The sequence below is a fragment of the Rutidosis leptorrhynchoides genome, chromosome 9 (genome assembly GCF_046630445.1).
Source record: "Rutidosis leptorrhynchoides isolate AG116_Rl617_1_P2 chromosome 9, CSIRO_AGI_Rlap_v1, whole genome shotgun sequence".
Taxonomy (NCBI): domain Eukaryota; kingdom Viridiplantae; phylum Streptophyta; class Magnoliopsida; order Asterales; family Asteraceae; genus Rutidosis; species Rutidosis leptorrhynchoides.
The window spans coordinates 66,703,134-66,708,031 of NC_092341.1; the positions used below are offsets into that span (position 1 = coordinate 66,703,134).

At 33.4% G+C, this 4,898-nt stretch overlaps 1 long non-coding RNA gene across 2 annotated transcripts; it reads left to right on the forward strand.

The window, feature by feature from the left end:
- Positions 1–592: 592 nt before the first annotated feature.
- Positions 593–2,689, forward strand: LOC139866978 (uncharacterized). 2 transcript variants are annotated; one of them, XR_011765709.1, is made up of 3 exons: positions 593–1,729; positions 1,945–2,032; positions 2,356–2,689. It is a non-coding gene; the product is annotated as an uncharacterized lncRNA (long non-coding RNA). The 2 variants fall into 2 exon arrangements; XR_011765708.1 differs by lacking the exon at positions 2,356–2,689 and having other exon boundaries at positions 599–909; positions 1,579–1,729; positions 1,945–2,335.
- The last annotated feature ends 2,209 nt before the right edge of the window (positions 2,690–4,898 follow it).

The window sequence follows — 4,898 nt, forward strand, 5'->3', positions numbered from 1 at the left end:
AATTTGCTTACTCCGTTTACCATTTAATTAAATCAAGTTGGCAAATGAAAGTCTTCAAACCAAGTGTCTTGCCATTTTCTTTGACTTCAATGGTAGGCAAATATTAAATGCCTTTGTAGAATAGAATTTAGCTAGGCTGTACATATTTATTAGGTGGCCAAGTGGACAACTTAATTTGGAATTGAGTCACCGTCCAACATATACACTTGGGCTAAGTTCAGGCACTGTTACGGTCAAAGACGCAGGGTTAGTTCAAATCTTCTACGATTTAAAATATTAATCCATGAATATTTATAACAAAACCAATTTAGTGGGACAAAACCAAGATTTATAACAAAACCAGTGTAGTGGGACAAAACAAAGATTTATAACAAAACCAATTTAGGGCGGTTAATGTAGCAATTTTGAAAAGTTATGTTTAATATGGAATTTCATATCTATGTGGCTTAAATTATCGAAGACATGTTATCTTTCTTATTATCTATGAAAACTTTTATGGTGTCATCTCTTTTGAAAAAAAGATAGCTGTCAAAAGTTCCACCATTAGATGACATCCCCTTATGTAAATCTGAGCCGTCGAAATTCAGTATCACGTCATTTAACTTTTATAGAGGCAATTGAGGTGAATTATAACCATCTTGCCCATGATTATAGGCAGTTACGATTAGCCCATGATTACCGTCCCTTCGCACGTCGTCTTATTAAAAAATTTAGGCTGATTTCTTTGTTTTCTCAAACACACAATTCTTTGTTTTCTCACACACACAAGTTCATTATCTCGCACTACAAAATTGTTCAACATCGATCGATTAATTCACTCAGGAAACAATAATTATGGTTCGTCGATTCGTCAGGGTTCGCACTTGAACAATTGTGGCTTCAATCAGGAATCATGGATTCACTTTCACTGTAAGTACCTATGTACCGGCCTATGGATTCAGATAACTTTAATACCCAGAGTAAAGTTTGTATCTTTTTGATTTTCATGCTATTGGCCATATACAATTAGGGCTTTTTGACTTTTAATTGCTTATGTTCACTTATAATTTTTAATTTTATTTCTTCTGTCTGTTGAATTTTCTTGCATAAGGTTTTAACATCTATTACGTAATATTTTTTTTGTCTGTTGATGTATCTTTTTGGTTGGGTATTAAGTATTTATAGAATTTAATTTCAAGTGTTATAAATAATGCATATCAATTGTTTGATAATTTGCCTAGGAGTGTTATGAATTTTTGTTAACGGAAATTTGGTATCAATGTGTAGTTTAGAATGGGTGGAATTCCGATGTTTTGAACACAAAAATGTATGGCTCTGTGTATGGTGAAGACTATTATTTTCGATTCTTGATGTTTGGTTAATAAAAATCCATGCGTATATAGAGATAGTTAAAATCCAGTTTACATTTGTTACTTTTAGGTTATTTACGGAGTTTAATTTGAACTTGAAATTTGCAATTGAACATATCGATTCAGAGGTATCCTCTATATATGTTAATTGAAAATTTTTGAACTTTTAATGTTGAGTTACTTGTTGTGTCAATAGTGGAATAATTTTGTTATTAATACTGTTTGGTAGATAAAAACAAAAGTTTGTTCAAGTTTTGAAATTTAGTTTGTTCTCGAAGAAAATGGATAGGAGAGTGAAAAAGATAGGTTATGAGGATGAAGATGATGTTGAATTGTTGATATACCTCAAACCAAGAAACCGAAAATACCGGCTTGGCAAGGTTTGTTTATTATGTTTATGTTTGTTATGTTTATAAACAAAATGTGATTACTTGAAAAACTTACTAAATTGGAGTTTTACTATAGTATTAATAATATACATCTCTTAATTGTATTAACCCACACTATATTATCCCTCATTGGACTATTAGGCATTGTATATTTTTTTAATTCTTTATTCTTTATATTAATTATTATTTACTCTTTATTTTCACAGTGTAATTGTGGAAGCTCTCAAGGTTGATTGCTTACATATACTGAGCTCATCTTTAGAGCCACTTTTCCGCAGAATTGAAAGTTGTAAAGTATATTTTTTAAATTTTTATACTTTGTGGTTTTTGCATTTAATCTATCTTTGTTATAGTTTTGGGAAAATTATTTTGTGCTTCAACTAATAATTGAATCTCTAAATGGCTATATATGTGTTATTGAATAAAAATTACTGAAGACTCTAAACTATGACTAATTTGTAATCTTTTTAACGTTTAAAAGGGTCAAGTTGCAGCATTGTTTGGGTAAGATAGGTCTTATGATTAGTTTCATTTTTAAGTTGACCGTTTATGGTTTTTATGACTAGTGAAGAAATCTGCATTGTATTTTCTTTATTAAGTTTTGTTATGTTATGCAGTTTTCTCACTTGGGATAAACCGACTTATCTGAAATAGTGGAACCTCATTTGCAAACTGTAGTAGGCAGTAAAATGGGGTAACACATTTAGGCCAAGTTCAAGGAATCAAGTTTTCAATATTTTGAAAGAAATGAAGCTCTTAAAAGGCAAATCGTCTCTTGTTACGATTATTACTTTCTGAACCAAAGTTTCTTTTTTTATAGAGCTTTGAGAATTATGTACCAAGATTATGTGATACTTACATGAGTAGAATCTTGAGTTTGCAAGGCGAATGATTTAGCCGTACAAACTCCCTGAATTTTTTTCTCAATAGTACAACTAACATTTTGCGGTTGTTGCTGGACTTTGAATGTAGATCGAGAATGGACTGAGAACAAAGACGGAAGGATATAAACCCAAAAGTCTAAAATAAAAACAAAGAAAAACCCGATATCACGTAAGCGACCTCAGATTTGTCCAACGTCATAGCACGCTGTCTACAAAACTCCTACCGAAAAACACATCAAATAAACATATGTTATACAGCAATCAATCATCATATTAAAAAACTGTAGTAACACAATTTTTTAATATTAGTACAAACTAATGAACATAAATAACACAAACCAAACAACATTGTTGGTACTATTTTCCGTATAGCGGTTGTAAAGTACTAGTACAGAACAATAGCCGCCTATTGTTGAGCGATTAGATGCCCATTGCTGTTTGCCCTTGGGATATAATCCCTGCAGACCCGGAACACGGATGAGAGATCCGTGGGGTGGCCTCAATCAATCTTTGGATCAATCTGTAATTGATCCGTCTAGCGTTCGGTTGCCAAACGGTTAATATTTTAGAGTGAGAAACAACTTTGTGAGATAGAAATTATACTTCTCTCTGACTGAAGTCTAGATTCGATGTGAAATGTGGTGACCTAGGGGGTCTATTTATAGGCGTAGAATGTCCGAAATTCTTGAGAACCACGTGTCAAACGCTGATTAATTCTGTTATGCGAAATATCCGGAACTGACTTTGGCATGGCTGACGTGGCTGTGTGCGGCTCACGCGCTTAACTTAAAGGGATTAAGCATATAAGCTGCATGCAGGGCTTACGCATGACGCTGGGCGGCCTGCTACACGTTGGACGGTAAATGATAAAAGCTGCCAATTATTATCATCTTTTATGCTTTTTAATCTGTTTTGCTGTATTAAAGTGATGCTTTTATGTGTGTATCCTCTAGGATACACCATCAAGTCCCCCAAGTTTAATGCCTTTATTTTTGCAAAATATGAAGTCATTAAACTATAAAAAATAAAAGATGTCTTTTTCCTCGGGTATACAAACTACTGTAGCCGTCTGTTTCTATGTCATGACGTCACGCTTCTAATGATGTTTTGCCCCCAAAACTTTTTCTATTTTATTTTGAATTATTTTGAAAATTCAACATTTTCCCAAATTGATCTAAACCATTCACGTGGCTTAATCCGGTCCTTTCATCGTTCACTAACCTGACTATAAATAATCCGCCCCCAATTCAATTTTCCTTTTCCAAAACTGATCAATTTCTTTGAAGAACATCTGCAATTGCATTCTAGGGTTCATAGCAAATAATTTCGTAAGGTTAGTTCTCGATACTCCTTCTCCCCTGTTTCTATTTGCTTTGTCTTTGTTACTACCATGGCCGAATCCAGCAGCACATCCTCACAGAAAGATATGCGTGACGTAAATATAATTCCTTTCAGCATAACAGAAGCAGAGATAGATAAATTATGTGTCATACCCCCCAAATAGGGTCGGGGGTAAATATGACTTTTCCAATATCATCACATAGTTATATAACGAGAACGACTCTAAATGAGACGTTTAATAAATTCAATAATTCAATTGCATCGGAAAGCGAAATGTTTTATATGGTAAACCCAAATGTAATCAATGTTTAACAAATGATAAAATGTAAATAATATGGACTCCAATGCAACAACAAGCAATCAACATAGGGCAGCACATAAGCTATTCTTCACCTGAGACAAACATGCTTAAAATGTCAACACAATGGTTGAGTGAACATCATAGGTTTAATAATCAATAGAGTTTTAGACCACAAGATTAAATTCAAACATCAAAATATTCAATATGCCATGAGTTATAATTTTGAGCTAAACATAAACCCTTGACACTGTACGGGTGTCGGTAATCATTATTATGTACCCCCTTGATGATCGGTTAATGGGTAGAGACGTCACTCTCAATAGGCCTACTCACAATAATTAAGCTTGCAACATTTCAATTCCAGGAATTAACGATATTATGGTGGGGATTTGCATGTAAGAATACAAGTTAACAATAGTCTCATGAAGTTGCATATCAAAAAGTTTAGGCACTTGTGTCTTAATTGTAAATCATTTAAAAGCAAGCATGTGTCTCACCCCAAGATTTATAAAATACATTAAAACATGTAAAAGCGGGGCTATGAGTTCACCTTAGTAGCACAGAAGAGTTATTCCACAAGAGAAATGAATGGAACGGAAGAACGTGATCGGAATCTCAAGCTAGAGATAGAATG